Source organism: Pseudochaenichthys georgianus, chromosome 17 (genome assembly GCF_902827115.2).
Source record: "Pseudochaenichthys georgianus chromosome 17, fPseGeo1.2, whole genome shotgun sequence".
NCBI classification, from domain to species: Eukaryota; Metazoa; Chordata; class Actinopteri; order Perciformes; family Channichthyidae; genus Pseudochaenichthys; species Pseudochaenichthys georgianus.
In genome coordinates this window covers 6,215,338-6,233,100 of record NC_047519.1, presented here as the reverse complement: position 1 = coordinate 6,233,100, position 17,763 = coordinate 6,215,338, and the positions used below count along the sequence as shown (strand labels likewise).

Sequence of the window (17,763 nt, the reverse complement as noted above, 5' to 3'; positions counted from 1 at the left end):
CCTGTTTAGCCCTGAGCCTGTTTTTCAGGCCTCAGGCTCGAAAATCTGTATCTGCTCGTTGTACCCCTGTTTTTAAAAGATTTGGGTACGGAGGAAAAGAGAGAGGGTTTTATTGGGTATCGTTTGAATTTCCACGATTCTGATTCCGAATCCGATTCTACTTTTCGATTCCGGTTGTTAACGGTTCTCAATTCCGATTATTTGAGGGGCAGGGTAAAAAAATTATACATGCTTCTTCCACCAAAAAAATACATTTATTCGAGAAACTTTTACACAGGTTAGTTTACAGTAATATTCACATTAATCAGTCTGTTTATATTCACTGCTATGTAACTTAGGGTGACCAGACGTCCCCGTTTTCCGGGGACAGTTCCCGTTTGTATTGGCCTGTCCCCGGTTGAAACTGTCCCCGGAAATGTTCCCGTTCTTTAATATACGTTAAAAACACATAGCAAGGTGGAATAAAACGTTTCATGTCAGGAAACACTGGGTAAACAGACTGAGGTCAAGCCAGCCCGCACGTTGTATTGCGGTGCGGGAATATCCTATGCATTACGGTAGAGGCCTGTAAAAACTGCCTTCAAAATAAAAGTGTTTACTCGGTCAATAACAAATATACCTAAAAAACACACCAAACATATTCATATATACTGGAGCTTAAATTAAGAAATATGTACTATATAATGTGATCAATAATAATTTAAAACAAACTATGTATAACTACCACATTATAACTGAGTGAATGTAAAATGTAAGTATTGTACCCTGCTGAAAAAACCAGCATGGACCAGCATGGACTTCATGCTGGTCCAAGCTGGTCCAAGCTGGTCCATGCTGGTCCAAGCTGGTCCAAGCTGGTCCAAGCTGGTCCAAGCTGGTCCATGCTGGTCATTATGCTGGTGGACCAGCATGGACCAGCATGGACCAGCTTGGACCAGCTTGGACCAGCATGGACACCAGCATGAACCAGCAGGGACCAGCATGGACTGCTGGTCGTTATGCTGGTCTGCTGGCGCAAAAACCGTTATTCCAGCATGGACCACCATGAACTTCATGCTGGTCCATGCTATAACATGGTATGAAAAAAAATCTATTATTATTAAGATGGCATGAAATACAAAAACATACCAATATTTCAGTTATACATAACATAAATAACTGCAAATTCATAGAATATCTATATTAAATACATTGGTTCACTCACACCCAAAAGATTACCGTTAAAAAAACACAATATTAGATCTATCTTGCAGCATAAAATAATTATGACATTGACTTCAAAATGTAGCTTTTTACTATTTTCGACCATATATAGCAATTTCTCATGTTTGTCTTTACAAATACAAATGCATTTTGTTTTTGCGAATCATTGATCTATTCCATAAAGAAAAAAATACCCCACAAGCAATGGCATTACGTAAACAAACATTTAAAGAGTTAAAATTCTGATAAATGTAGAATTTCTTTGAAAGAATTGCAATGATATACGGTTGAAATAAGGAGTAATAGCATATAGAAAGCTTATATTCTTGCATTGCTATAATGCATTTCAAAACTATAGACCTTTTAAAAAGTCACTATGAGACATGGTCCATCTACATTGGCACAACAAACCCCCTGGCTCATTAACTAAGTATAGTTTTTAACCTAAATGATTGAGTTATACATTCATATGTTATCAATTAATATGTTAATTGCTTTTACGATGCTGAATAGCTTAACTGCTATTTGTACACAATAGTAAGAAAATACCAATTCAAATTTCCAGAGGCATAGACATTACATACACAATGATATACAGTAAAACAGAAGGAAAAACAGACAGAAGCCGCAACCAAAAGTACCCATTAACCCAGGGGTGGGGAACATTTTTCCTCTCAAGGACCATTTCAATTTGTTCAACATCCTCCGAGGGCCGTACAAATGATTGACCTCTGCTTAAAAAAACTAAAATCACAGCCCATTCATTCGGCCTTTCTTTCATTCTGTGCAAAGAAAAAGCAACCTCTTAATCCAGATATCTTACCATGACTCTCGTATGCATGCACGTGCACAGTTGTGGCATGACCACCAAAACAGAAAGATATGGACACAAGATGTGTGCAAATGTATTTCGTTTTCTATCCACGTGAACATGATTAAAGTGAGGGGCGGACCTAACCTCCTCTAGGGGGGTCCCATGCTACCCCAGGAAGATTTTTTTTAAATGTTGAAGTTAAAAGCATCAATCTGGTGCATTTTGAGAGCAAAATTAAGAGATCTATGGATACATCTCTCAACACCCAGATGAAACACAACTGTAAACAGATTTTATTTTTCTTTATGGATATTTTATAAATCACTCCCCTTTCAAACTGTATTCTTGTTTATTAACAAAAACTTTTTTTACTGTCATATAGTATTTTATACCCGTTTACTTTATTCTCTTGTGTTTTTATAACTATAATGATCATATAAAGAACCAAACCAAAGACCTGTAAGCATTACATTCAGGAATCTTATTTTGGGAGGGAGCTCGTTTAAAATGTAGCTGTATGGGCCATATTGAAAGCGGGCGGTGCACGCTTTGTGACAAACAACAAAAACGTGTGAGTTTTAACAACATGTTTATTTATTGACTTTTCATTCCTGTATGGCAATATTCATTTTGCACAGAAAAAAATGTTTGCCTAAATGACCAACTAAGATATGCTAGTTACATTTGTTATGAGTTTTGGCTAAAATGGTAGCGTTAAGGTAATGGTTCTCCAACTAGCAATTGCTAGTTGGAGAACCATTTAGCTAGTCAGCAGCAAGCAAAATACTGAGTTAAACAAGCTAACGTTCGATTCATGCTAGCGTTAGCTGCAAGCTCGCGTTAGCTGCAAGCTCGCGTTAGCTGCAAGCTCGCGTTAGCTGCATTAAGAATATAGGTTCTGCATACTAAATAGTACAATATTTTACTCAGTAGTAGTTGTCAGAAATAGCCAGAAATGGACACCCTCGGGTAAAGTAAATCTACCCTGAAAACTAAGCAGTTCGATAAAATGCAATCAGTTACTGTTGTATTATACTCTGGTGCTGGTCCATTAACTGCTATCCGCAGACATGCAGATGTAATGTTTGAGGACCTGGAATGACATATTATACATTTTTCAGTTCAAGGAAAACAAATATTGAAATTAAAAGTAAGAAGGGATGTATTTACATCTCTGGCCCATATCTCTTCTCGGGGGCGCTCCAGAATTCCGTGTGTCCCCTCCGGCAATGCTAAAGGCCCCAAGTCCACCTGGGTTGTCCAGGTCTTGGTGTAGGCGAGCAAGGAACGTTCTGGGGAGTGGGGTCTCGCCTGCCTCCAGAATTCTCCCCAGAGTAACATGTGTTACTGGCACCTAAATGTGGAAGAAAAAAAACAATATAATAGGATGGATAATGCAAATAACTGGGAGCATCAAATGCATTTCTTTGTAATCTACCTGTTTCTTTATGTAGAATTTCTATTATAGGGCTCTGGATGACCCACACGGCAACCACATCAAACGATCAATTAAGCAAAAATGTTTGCCTACGTTAAATACTTGGACGACGGAGTTAAAGAAATCGTTTCAACGTCTTATATTAAGGACTCCAGAAAAACAGTGCCTTCAAATGGGGAATCCCAATCCATCTGCTGGGCAATGGAAAAAAACATCAGAAAACATGTATTTAAGAATGCAGGTTCTGCATACAATGTGAGTGAATACAGAAATGTATGACAACCCAAAGCACAAAGGGAATTGTGATTGCATTTACCTCAACATTTGAGACATAACTTGTACGTGGAGACATGGCAGGGCTCGACAGTAACGGTTGCCAGGTTGCCATTGGCAACCATTCAGAAAAAATGTCAACCACTTCTTGGCCTTTGGTTGCCTTCAGTGGCAACCAGTTTTTAACATAAAGAAATAAGGACAGCAAACAGCAAAATGTGCACCCCAAAATAGATAAATACAAATTTATTATTTGTTGTATTAAGAGTGATATTTAATTATTGTTGTGACCAGTCGGAACCTGATACTTAAGTTGCATGTGCATTGGTGTGATTACCGAGCCATAAAGCGATGCGCGTTTACTCGCGTGTGTTTATTTTACAAAAAATGGCGAAGCTAATTAAGTTGTTTGACTGTGGAGTAAAAGGTTTGGCCAACCCGTCAACATCTCAAACGAATGTTCAAAGTGATTCATTCAACTGATAAAGCGCAAGATGAACCCGGACGAAAAGCAAAGAGGAATGTTGTCCATTCACTTCTGGTAAAAGTTCATTCAAAATAAGAGTCCCGATCTTATTACTACCAAAATAAAAGTGCAAAACGAAACTTTACCATTTAAATATTGGCATAAAATGATAATCACTTCTATACAAAGGTAACACATTTTAAATATAGTTAGACATATTAAAGGTAATTTACAGCATTAATAATTAATATCTAATTCTTAGCTGTGAATGGTTTTCATTTAGTTAACATTAGACATGTATTAGTCTGGCCAATTCAAGACTTCAATGCTGAAGGGCCAGTGCATCTATGGTGGGGGTCAGCACAAAGGTAAACAAAAAACACATTTGAAAGGGAGACAACGGATGACCAAGAAACTAGTGACTTGCTCAATTCATTTGTGGATCTGTGAAGAACATGACAGCAGCTGCACTACTGGTATTTTGTATACCAGCAATTGAGGGTGGACAAGTTTACTACCACTTAGGTTTAAAATAATTGTGTTAATTACTTATTGTAAAGCATTTGAACATTCTTTTGTGTCACATGTTCATTATTAAGTTGATGTATAACTGTATAGTATCTTAATTATTTAAAATACAAGGTGACTAAAAATGGCAACCGTATTTTCAGTTTTGGCAACCAAAAGCTGATGCCTGGTTGCCAGGCTCTTTTAAAAGATAGCTTTGAGCCCTGCATGGTCTGCACAGGATAAAGAAAACGTTGTTTTGTCCAGTCCGAAATAATGTCTTACATAAATTGAAACAGCATAATCCTCGCTCACCTCAACATCTGCAACGTGTAACCCTGAATTGTTTTTGAAGTCATCTGCCACCTTAAAATGACATCACCAGGTAAGAATGAAAAATAATAATTACAGAATTGATACTTTGAAAGGTTTAACACAAAAATATCATGAATTAACTTACATCAAAATGTCCACTTTTCAGTTTAGCTCAGCGTTGATTGTACTGTGAGGCTCCAAGTACTTCCGTTTTGAAATTCTAAAATGAAAAAAGAACATGGGTATCATTAACAGACTGACTAATGAATGGCAATTTCACCAATAATAGGTTGAAATTATTCTACTGACAGTAAAAACCGAACAATTTAAATTAACGAGCAGTTTTTACTAACTCGGACTATAGCACCAGTGTAAGGTGACACTCAATTGTTGGTTTTAAAAAAAGGTACTTAGAAAAATCCACACTTTAAAAAATAAATAATTGTTAAGATCTATATTATAAATTCAGATGTGAGAGACACAGCTACAGTTCCATCAGAACAGGAGAGGAAAATAATATGAGATATACAGCTGGGGGGGGGGGCATTGGGGGTCATTAAATGTAATATTATGGAGCCAGGGAGAGGGGTACATATTCAGACAAAACACAACATTTACAAGATTACATTTGTAATTTTAAATGAGAAAAAACAATGAATATTTTTAGATAAAAGTAATTTATTTGCCAAAAAAGAAACTTGGATATTCTAAACTGATTAGTATAATTTAATTTGTAAACCTTATCTGTGTTGCTAGAGTTCAAAAGATTGCAAGCATTATATATCTATATACTACGTCTACTGAACACAGATACAAACTGTAAGAGAAATGCAGTCTATGGTATTTACTTGTCTTATTATATTTAACTATACAAAGCGGGAAGCGCGTGAGTTAAATTCACTCTGTGATTGGCTGAGAGACAGGAGATGTTCGACTGATCCAGAGATCTATCATCTCTATTATAGGGCTCTGGACTGACCCACACAGCAACCACAAGATCGTGAAATACTTGGACGACGGAGTAAAAGAAATCGTTCCGACGTCTTATATCAAGGACTTTGACAGGGAGAAATATATACAAAGTAACCTTGACACTGTATATTGGGTATGCTGGGAGGACGATTTCTTCAAGGGACAAATATTATTTGTAAAGGGTGAGCGATGGTGTCCTGAATACTGCATTAAAACGATAGCGTTAATAAATGACCAACTAAGATATGCTAGTTACATTTGTTATGAGTTTTGGCTAAAATGGTAGCGTTAACGTAATGGTTCTCTAGTTGGAGAACCATTTAGCTAGTTAGCGGCAAGCAAAATACTTGGCCGCTGAGTTAAACAAGCTAACGTTGGAGGCAAGCTAGCGTTAGCTGCAAACTCCCGTTAACTGCTTGCTCGCGTGTTGCAAGCTAACGTTAGCCGGAAGCTAGCGTTAGTTGCAAGCTATTGCTGCTGCAGCATAATAAGGAGGTTGACAAAAACAGGCACTACAATAATAGACTGTATCGCGCCACTGCATTACATAATAAGATGAATGACAGCGTTTCATGCTATAATGACAGCTCTTAGAAGAACATTCTAGAATTCAAGATTCCAGAGCAGTGTCTCGTGCGCAAAAGAAATAGGTAGCGCGTGAGGCCAATAATGTATACAAGTAATCCGTTCGGCCCGACATCTGCCAGCCAGGATGTTTGCTTATGTGAAATACACGGACGGATTTAAGGCTATTGTAGCTACCTATAACAAACATCCAAAACTTCAACCTAAAAACATATCAAGCGGACATCCTCTATCCCATTCTTTGGGAAGAAAAATATTTCAACGGCCAGGTTCTGCTTGGGAAAGGTACGAATAATTAGGCTACCAATTAACATTAATAAGCGAGTAGCCAACGGCTTATTCTAACCGTTAGACTCTAACGGTTAGAGTATGCAGACTTCATAAGCCGTATATACATATATATATTATTTGTTAGGCCTATATAGGCCTCTAGGCCTTTATTTGAAATGTAATATTGATGATGTAATAATTAAAACTAGGGATGGGTACCGAGCCCCAGCATTAACGGGCCCCCGGGGCTGAATTATTAAAGACCGTGGTACCGTTAAGGTCCAACGTTAACAATCTTTTTATCGGTAATGGAGACGTTAAAAAAATAGATGTCATATGTATTATTGCTACATAAACATTATATCGCAGTCTTACTGTCGCCAACTCTGTTTCTAATATGCAAAAAGACTACAACATTTATTTTCGATCTTACATAGTTTTGTGTGTGAAATAGATCGCTGCAGTGAACACGACTTTCTGTATTTGTTTATGGTTTATATATTGTTTATTTCATTTCATTTTGGCACCATGGCAGAGGCAATTATAGAGTTAATGTGCAGAGATTATAATGTCCCGTTTACTAAAATATGTATTGTTTTATGTTTAGTTGACAAAAGTCACTGAGCTACATTTCCTGCACTCAAGCATACATCTGAAGACAAGAGTTGTGTCCCCCTTTGGCCACAAGGGGGAGTATATATAATGTATATATATATATATTGTATATATATATTGTATAGATGTTGCAACTATACAGAGCTTTGGTAATACTATATGTAACTGAGGTCATGCTAATAAAGCTATTGAATTGAATTGAGTATACCTTTAAGTGATCTGTCAGGAGGAAACAAAGGTTCGCCAACACATTACTCTACTGCTGAGAAAGGCTCTACAAAGACGTGAAACGATGTGCTGCAATCTGTGTATTTTTGAAGAATGCCAAGTAAAGGAAGAAAGTTAATAACTATTCTGTTTACAGTTCTGTCATCACATAATTTAATACGATTTGTTAAAACATTGTTGTTTCTTATTTTCAGTTTGCTTCAAGCAGTGGCTGTACGAGAAAGACCAATAAATGCTGGCCGGATTGGCAAAGACCGGAAGATACATAACAGAGAAGATAATGGATATTAACAAGAAAAAGAAAATGCGCTGAAAACTAAACCCAGCGCGCCATGGCGCGCGGAGAGTGATGGTTACTGTGAAATGCGTAATGGCACTGCGCCACTGGCTGCACCCGACTTTTCTAGTACGAGGTGTGCCCATGGGTGCTGTCCTTTCACGGAAAGTGGTCACCACGGACGCATGTCTGACAGGCTGGGGAGGTATTTATGAAGGTTGCCCGGTGAGGGGTCTCTGGAGCAGAGACCTCCAGCGGGCGCACATAAATTACCTGGAGCTTTTAGCGGTGTTTCTCACCCTAAGACGCTTTCTGCCTTTCCTCAGGGGACATCACGTCCTCCTGAGGACAGACAATACGACCACAATATCGTATATTAACCGCCAAGGGGGTTTACGTTCTCTCCAGTTACACACACTGGCGCGCAAACTTATCCTATGGAGCGGTAGACGTCTCCTCTCCCTGAGAGCGACGCACGTACCAGGAGTGATGAACCTCGGGGCGGATCTACTGTCCAGAGGTATACCACTTAATGCAGACTGGACTCTACATCCAATGATTGTGAGCCAGCTGTGGGTGCGTTACGGCAGAGCCGCGGTGGATCTGTTCGCATCGAAAGACAACGTTCAGTGCCAGCTGTTCTTTTCGATGCGCGATCTAAATGCACGATTGGCCCCCGGGCCTTCTGTACGCGTTCCTACCCCTGGCTCTGATACCCCCAACTCTAGCCAGAGTGAGAGAGCAACGCCACACACTTATCCTGATAGCTCCGCACTGGCCAGCTATGTACTGGCTAGCGGAGATATATCAGCTGCTGTGCGGGCAGCCATGGCAGCTCCCACTACGCAGGGACGGGGGGGGGGCGATCTTTCACCCACACCCAGAGCGATTGGCTCTATGGGCCTGGCCCGTGAGTGGTACAATCTGAATACAGTGTGACATGAAGCTGACCCTGGCAGCTGCCAAGCGAGCCAGTGGCACTCATGCGCTATCTGTACAGTCTTCATGCACTCAGTTCGCCCCAGGGCAAACAGAATGTGGTTGAAGCCCAACCCTGCCTTTATCTGAAGGTGGTTGGTTCAGGTACCACATTTGACATTGAGGCATCCTCCCCGCCACTGTATTCCTCCGGGGAACAGCGGCCGGATTTGCCGTGTCCAGCCCATGCTTTAGGCACGTACAGGGACAGATCAAGGGTGCTTCGTCATAATGACCAAACACCTTGTGTCCTGGGCTAACCCTTATAAGGGCAAGCCTGTTACTAAGCAACGGCTCTCCCACTGGTTTGTGGAAGCAATTGCTTTGGGGCCCATACGAGTCAGAGTTCGCAGGCACCCTCGGGTCCACGAGCTCTTTCGACTCAGGGTCTGGCTGCATCCTGGGCTCTGACCACCTATACAAATAGCACTTTACCCCTGCTTACACCTATATGCTGTGAGGTGATATCAAGCCTTCATTGTAACAGTCGCGGGTACACTGTGTATATGCATGGGGAGTGTTGCAGTAGAAAATTCCACTGTAGCGACCGGTACATTAATGGGAAATCCTAAATGTTTGAGCACCCTCTATGAAACGTCTAGCTACCCCACAGCACCCCCAAAATAAATCTTTTTTCTCCAAAGGGGGGGCCTGACAGAAAAAATGTGAGAACCACTGCCTTCATGTAACTGTAACCTGAGAACCACTGAAGCTACAACAGTGCAACAGTCCAACTTTTAAAGGACCCCCCCCCCGCCCATTTAAAAACAGTTCTTGTTGAGAAAAACAAGCATATATGCCTTCTCCGGCATACCGGGAAGACATGTTTGAACATTTTAAAGTGAAATGCTTCCATCTGTTTGTGAATTGGGATCAAAACGTTTGAGACCCACTGAGATAACTTAGAGTCTAAACACTCAGAGTCCTTTACCTCACTGAGCTGTAGTTATCAGCCTCAGTCTGACTGGAGAGGACTCTCCTCCACATCATTGTAGAAACATCTTCTTCTTCCGTTAGAGCAGCTAGCACCAGATGCCAATAACAACAGCGCGTACCGGTGCACCCTCCCTCTCTCCCTCGCTCCCTCCCATGCTCACTCGCACTTTGGCTGTGAGCTGCGGGTGCCAGATAAGCCAACATGCCCCATTTTCATCACTTACAGCACCCATCGTACAGGGCGAATGAAAAGTGTAACTGGAATGAAAAGGGTGTTACATTTACTTAATTATGAATGTTGTTACATCAAGGCCGAACATTAGGATGAGCACCAACGTTCAAAAATGTTTTTCCCTCCCAGAGCTGTCAGCGCAGCGCCTCCACAGATCTGGCGCCCTAGGCGAACATCTATAACGCCAGTGCGACGGGCCGGCCCTGGTCTCAGGTTACGCTGTAGGAAGTGTAGGTACAACCAGAGCCATATAATAGTATAATATAATATATAATATAATATGGCGCTGGGTACAACCATAGATATCAACGCTACATTTAGGCTAGAGGACCGGGAGGGTGTGTATATGTGTGGCTCGAGCGAGAGAGCGACCTTACGTGTATTGTTGTTGTTGTTAGCATCTGGTGCTAGCTAGCTGCACTAACGGATATAAGGAGCTGTTTAAATGAAAACAGAGGAGCGACATTTCGCCGACAACTGCGCCGAGCACTTGACTTTATGCAGGCAGCCAGACAGTGGGACATTGTACGAACAGTCAGCACACTCAGCACGGATAGTGCGCGCAACATGATTGCAACGTCCAGGCAGCTCCTGTTCGAGCATATGCCTTGAGTTGCACATAGCTCCAACGATCCATCACACACACACACACACACACACACACACACACACACACACACACACACACACACACACACACACACACACACACACACACACACACACACACACGCACACGCACGCACGCGCACACACACACACACACACACACACACACACACACACACACACACACACACTTTGTATTGTATTATTGAATGAGAGAGGTTCCAGGTTGAATTGAGGCGAATATTTGTAATGTTCAGAGGTTGTTGTGTTTAATATTCATGAGAATATTTGTCATTGTTCAAATGATAATAAACATTAGCATAAAGCATATTTGTCCACTTATATGTTGATAAGAGTATTACAAACTTGAAAAATATTCCTCTAAGGTATATTTAGAACAGTTAAAAAATGTTAATTAATTTGCGATTAATCGCGATTAACTATGGACAATCATGCGATTAATCGCGATTCAATATTTTAATCGACTGACAGCCCTAATATTTACTTGTGTGCACGAGCGTGACATGCATTGCAGACCGCAAGTTAACCGCGACTATCTAATGCTTCTAATGCCATTTTGGCCGAGGTTCAAGGCATTGGCTACAGACAAACAGTGCCATTTCTCCCACTAGTTCAAGCCATCATACTGTATGTATGTATTGAATGTGTGTGTGTATACAGGGGCGCCGTTTACCGACAGGCAAGTGCTTGGACCAGAAGGGGGCCCCCAAATAAGGTAGATTAATCCAATCCAACTTTATTTATATAGCACTTTAAAACCTCCAGAGCAAAGTGCTGTACAGAGAGATACATAACATATAAAATCACACAGATCAGCTCACAAAACATTAAATAAATACATTTTAAATAAAAGATACAAACACAAAACAAACCAGAGTAAACGTAACAATTTCCAAATTAAAAAATAAAAAACATAAAAAAAGATTAAGAAGGTCCACAGCAACAACAACATGAAACACCCTATAATTTACTGCAACGACATGTCGGGAAACCCTCTCAAGGGGGCCCCATGCATAGCGCGCCGAAACTGCTTCTTAATTTCAGTTTTGTTGCTCCACTCCGGGGGGGGGGGGGGGGGGGACGGGACTTTATTGGTAACCATTGATCCGGACCATTGACCTTGTATAAAATTCACAAGTGGACCTTTAACAAAAAAGTATGAGTACCCCTGCTGTACACTATAATGAAATAAAAAGACATAACAATTATTAATTAATAAAAATTAATAATCTTTTTTTCTAAAAGCAATGATACACCTGTGAGTTGGCTGTATAATTGTCTGAATCAATATAGATGTTTTTATTTTAAAGTAAATTCAGATTGAACATAGTAAAAAAATGTAAATTATAGTTTCCGTCTAAAAGAAAAACATTACTTATAGTGAAGACCACCCTTATATAGACTAAAAGCTTTTGGAATCCAAACTACAACATAAAGTACCCTGTATCAAGATTGATGCAAAACAAGTGAGAGAGGTTTAGAAGAAAAAAAACACCTCTGGGTATATTTGGGTGTATTTGCCATATCTCTGGAACCCATTGGTCGATGTTGATGATTGACACCACTTCTTTACCGTTAGAGCCAATATAATCAAGGGGGGGGGCTCCAAAATCCACCTAAACATTACCATTGAGGAGTGAGAGTGATGCGCACGCAGTTTGCCCAAAACCGAAAGCTCTGTTACACTCTATATGAAAACTAGGTTTAATGCCATAAATATGATGATGATCAGTAATCATTTCAAAGTGACACAGAGACATTGGATTAACCTTCAGCAGCGTTTATATGCGTTGTAATGCCCTTGAACACAACTTTTGATCAGAAAACAGCAAAGGTAAGACAAATTTGTCGTTTTGGCCCCGTAAAGTGAAGTTGTGTGTTGTCTTTCCTGGCCTTCGCTGCCGGCGGGGGCAATCGTTCTAGAGGTTTTAAGTAAACTTGTGTTTGCCACAGAACTTTCTGCATTATAACGTAATCCAAAGGAATTCGCTAACTTCTGGCCTACAAAAATATGTCATCACTTCAACACCCTGTTTAGTACTGAATATCATATAAGGCTAAATTAGAAATTCAAAAAATACACTGCTAAATACTAATTGCTTTCTTTACAGCAGTAAGATGAAAACATTGACGTGGATCTCCTGTAATCCTGTTAATGCTTCAGTCACATCATGTGGGCAGAGTAGTAAGAAGTGATTGACCCACCCTGATCTACCTGAGGGGGGGGGGGACATGCATACTTAGGAAATGGTTATCCTATGCTAACATTTACATAGCTTACATAGCATATCTGATTCTAGAGATGTATATATGTATGTAGTTATCAGTGGCGAACCGTGTCTATCACAACTGGACCTTCTGTAGACACACACACAACCCCCGCCGCCGAAAAACAAATAGTTGAGAGCAATATTGTCACAAAATGTAATAAAATATTGATGTCATCTATTGTCTCTGTTTCTCATTCTGTCTGTTGTTGGAATTGAAACCACAGTTCTCATATGTTTATCTTGCAGAGCGCCTCTTCCTCTCTATTTCTTTGATTCCCCCGCTCCCCCCCCCTTCCCTGGAGGTATAGATAGTTCAGAGCTGTTGACAACATTTCAGTTTTGAAGAATCCAGGAAAACGGTTTCTCTGCCGGCTGTTTCTTTTTTTTGTTTTATTGTACTATGCTGATAACTATGCTATCTGACTGCAACTCCCCTGAGTTTCTCAAACAGGGCACTGTCGCAGCACTTAATCTCACACACACACATATTCGTACAAACAAAGGGTTAACTTCAATATGTATGACCTGTACGCAGATGTGCATTTTAAAAACACAGACGTGACATTAATTGAGGGCCACACATGCAGCAGGTGAACACACACATGCACACACATTTAACAGTGGTGTTTATTTGTATTTTGGTATCATTTAGTATAATCACACAAATTCTGTGTTCTTCATTTATTGAATGTTCAATACCTGACAAGGTCGGAGATCAGTGGGCGGAACCTTTGAAGTGTGGTCGCTGTGCTCAGAGGATTGTTTTTATGGTGACTTCCCCCTTCATATTGTGTCCCTCACGTTTCCTCGCCCTTTTCTGTAAATGTTCCACGTGAGAGGAGACATTGTGAGGGAAACTGGATATAAGACTGATTGTTATATCTGTTGTCAGTGATTAAACGGAGATCGTCTAAACTGTATGCTGGCTCAGGTCTCGTCCATGAACAACACAAAACACAACGCAGAGACCGCTTAACGACACCGATTACATACACACATATACACAGACTAAATTGGGGATTACCGTCACCCCCCATCCTTTTCTTGAAGCTTTCCGCAACAGGGGTCTATCGTGTCACAAAGACCCTCATCCAGCTCCCATCTTAACCAATTACACACTCAACATGTGATGCTTTGATGCTGAGTGTGTTCTCCAGAGTTGGGAGGGTTACCTTAATAAAGGAATTACATTACAATTACAAGTGACCTGCAAAAATCAGTAACCCAATATAAGTTTCCCAATATAAAGGTAATGTGATAAAATATTGCAAAAAGAAACAATAGGATGTTTTTGTACGTGTATTATGTAAGACAACAGAACAATGTAACCTTGTAAAAATAAGAATTAAGATATTTAGTAGCAAAAATGTGTCCTCTTAAATGATAGGCTAGGCCTACATAGTATAGTTTACAAATGCTGTTTTGGTTTAGCACAATATTTAAAAGCAAGTACAGTATTTTTGTTTAAATAGGTAATATTCTGCTCATGTTCAGGTTCATATTTGTATGTAGTGTCTCTACTGTGACATGTCTCCATGCTTTAAAGTTCAAAAAGCTCTTTATTGTTCTCATACTGCCTGTGCTGCAGCACCTCTTTTCACCCTCTGTCTGAAACCAGAGCCCAGTCTGCTCTGATTGGTTAGCTGGCCGGCTCTGTGATCGGTCAACCTCTTAGAGATATCCCGCCCCTTAGCTTATCACGTACAATGTGTACAATAGAAGTGAGAGTGTCACATAGTGATGTCATTAAGTCACTGAAGTAAACAAAGGAGTACAATGGAGGCGTTTCAGACAGGGGGGAGTGTCAAGGGGTGAACTCAGAGGCATGAACCCAAATGCACAACTCAGACGGTTTCAAAATAAAGTATTTTACTGGATATATTACAGTAAGAAGATAGAGAACAACAAAATACTCTTTTGAGGAAAACTAAATAACTACGATAAGGAGCTTGAAACAAAACAACGGCCGTGGATCAGGCTTGAAGGTAGTAGGTACGCTGGTATGTCAAGTCATGAGAGAAGACAAACTGGCACAGGACAGGGGGAGACTAAGACAATACACACAAGGTAAGGGGCACAGGTGGAAACAATCAGGGCGGGGTAGACAATCACAAACGCAGGAGACACATAGGGGCGGGGAGCACAGAGACCTGAAACGAGAGGGAGAATTACTTTTCAAAATAAAAACAGGAAGGCACAAGACAAAGGGACATGACAAAAGCTCATTTAAAGAATACAACTTTAAAATGATCTTTCGAGACATGACAGGGAGTGTGTGGGAGAAAAACTCCCTCTTGAGAGAACAGGGGTTTTAGCCTTTGTAGACCATTAACATGCACAAAAACCTAAATAACACACTACAGGAAAGGGAAAAGCACAACAAGCATAAAAGCGACTCATTATTGAAACAGGTGTCTTCACAGACATATTTAAAATTAAAATAATCAAAGTAGTGTAAATTAAAACCTACAAGGAAAATAAGGCAGACTGTCTACATATAATACATAGATCTTTATTTAAAAATGTATTGTTACAGTTGACAAAAAGGGAGACAACACCATGAATAACGTTTATACAATATTTTATAAAACAAATTATACCAAATTCAATATATAGATGGGATGTGATAATCAGTACTGTCAGTGGTGTGTGATGAGCATGATATCATGATCAATATCGGGATAAATATCGTACCGTGGACTTGTTATCGTGATATTATCGTACCGTGAGTTTTTGGTACCGTTACATCCCTAGTGAATAGTGTTACCTGATATACTGAAAAAGGCAGCACTCAATGATCTCCTTGGGGAGTCTTTCAGTAAAGGAGTGTACGGCGCACAGCACAACACTGGAATCGAAGCTGAAATTGACTTGTACTGAAAGCGACCTCTATTTTACTCTCTGACTGTTCTCTCAAGTGGTGGAGAGACAATGCACAATGTTACCCACTGCTGTCACCCATGGCCAATGCATATCTCTCTGTCCCAGCAACATCAGTACCAAGCGAGAGAGTTTTTTCCACAGCAGGGGATATTGTAAACGCCCAAACATCCCAGCTTCTACCTGGAAATGCGGACATGCTCATACTCCTAAAAAAAAACCTGTCTGATGATGATGAGTGAGTGAGTTGGTGAGTTTGAGTTGAGTTACTTGAAAATCTAAAGTGAAACTTGATCTATTTTATTGCAGGGTCTGATTATTCAATGTCCTTGTTTATTTGTGAGGTGCAGTGGCACAAAGAAAATGCCTACTTTGTTTGGTAGTACTAGTAGCTAAAAAAACACTGGTTGTTCTTGTTCCTACGGAGCCCTGAAGGGTTCATAGAGAGAACAAATACATAACATGAGGCCACGTTTTATTAATTCGTGCGCACGATATACTTTCTCGTTCGCACAAAAAAGTTACCAGTGCGCCAAGTAGGAAGAGGAGCACAGAGGAGACAACCGTTTCATTGCAGACTGTTATGTTTATGTGGTGAAATGGCAGTGCATACATTATTTGAGATATATTTCAAACTCGGACTTCATTTTAGGGACATTTCGGCCAGAGGTGTAGAGCTATTTCTTTAAGCACCGGATTGGCAAAACAGGAAAGTCTGTGAACCAGTCTGCCTTGATCTATGAATTCATGTCCGTGACTCTCACAGTATCTGCTATCAGAGAGCTGTGTCGTTTACGCAGCGCCTTCACTGTGTTCACCTTCATTAGAACAGCTGAATAGAGACCGAGGCTGCTACGTTTTAGCCACAAACACACACACACACACACACACACACACACACACACACACACACACACACACACACACACACACCTCTACACACTTCGAACTGCCCGATTATTTCCCCTATTACTCGTTTTATGAAGGAGATGTCCGGTCACCTGATGTGTAAATAACCCAATTTGTGTTCTGTGAAACTGAAAAGAATATGACATTGTTTTTGTTACTTTCATTGCAGTTGTATATGTCTTAAATGTAATTTAGGTTAACTTCTTGTTTTATTTAGATGCTTTTATTTTGAAGGCGAGTTTACGCTGTTGACAGGAAGTTGTTGTTGCTATGGAAACGTGAAATGCTACATGATATGTGTGTGTTTGTGCTCTGCTCAGGTCAGCTCTGTGTGGGTGTGTGTGTTCGGTGTATGTGTGTGTCCGACACCGGCATTTGTTTTCAAATGACTATGAACAGTAATTTACACACGTGTATTCCCAAGTGAAAGAAGTTCGTTTAATCTTAATATCAATGTAGGAGAGTGCTAAATGTTGTCGGAGTGCACCGGAACAAACGCCACTATCATAATATCTGATGAAAACAAATGCCCACACACAGACACATACACACACGCCCTGGCGACCGGACATCTTCATTAAACTAATAATATGGCGTAATAATCGGGCAGTTAGATGTGTCTAACCATAAGATATATCGTTATCGTTATCGTTCGCACAATATACGTATATCCTGCGCACAAATTAATAAAACGTGGCCTCGTTTTTTTTTTTCTCTCTCTATGAACCCTCCAGGGCTCCATATGTTCCAGTCTGTTACTGTCACTTTGTTTTTGACACTTTAAATTACTGCTATCCTACAAAAATGCTGTACAAATCAGATTTATTATTTAATAAAGAACAGAGTAATCATTTTTCTTTATTTTTCAATATCGTGATAAATATCGTAACGTGGTCTTGTTATTGTGATATTATCGTACCGTGAGTTTTTTGGTATCGTTACATCCCTAGTGAATAGTGTTACCT

At 40.2% G+C, this 17,763-nt stretch overlaps 1 long non-coding RNA gene across 2 annotated transcripts; it reads right to left on the bottom strand.

Moving 5' to 3' along the window:
- Positions 1-2,859: 2,859 nt before the first annotated feature.
- LOC117462940 (uncharacterized) lies at positions 2,860-5,340 on the bottom strand. 2 transcript variants are annotated; one of them, XR_004553861.2, is made up of 5 exons: positions 5,162-5,340; positions 5,017-5,067; positions 3,456-3,649; positions 3,188-3,371; positions 2,860-3,110 (listed from the first exon to the last, which is right to left on the bottom strand). It is a non-coding gene; the product is annotated as an uncharacterized lncRNA (long non-coding RNA). The 2 variants fall into 2 exon arrangements; XR_004553862.2 differs by having other exon boundaries at positions 3,456-3,646.
- Between the last annotated feature and the right edge of the window lie 12,423 nt (positions 5,341-17,763).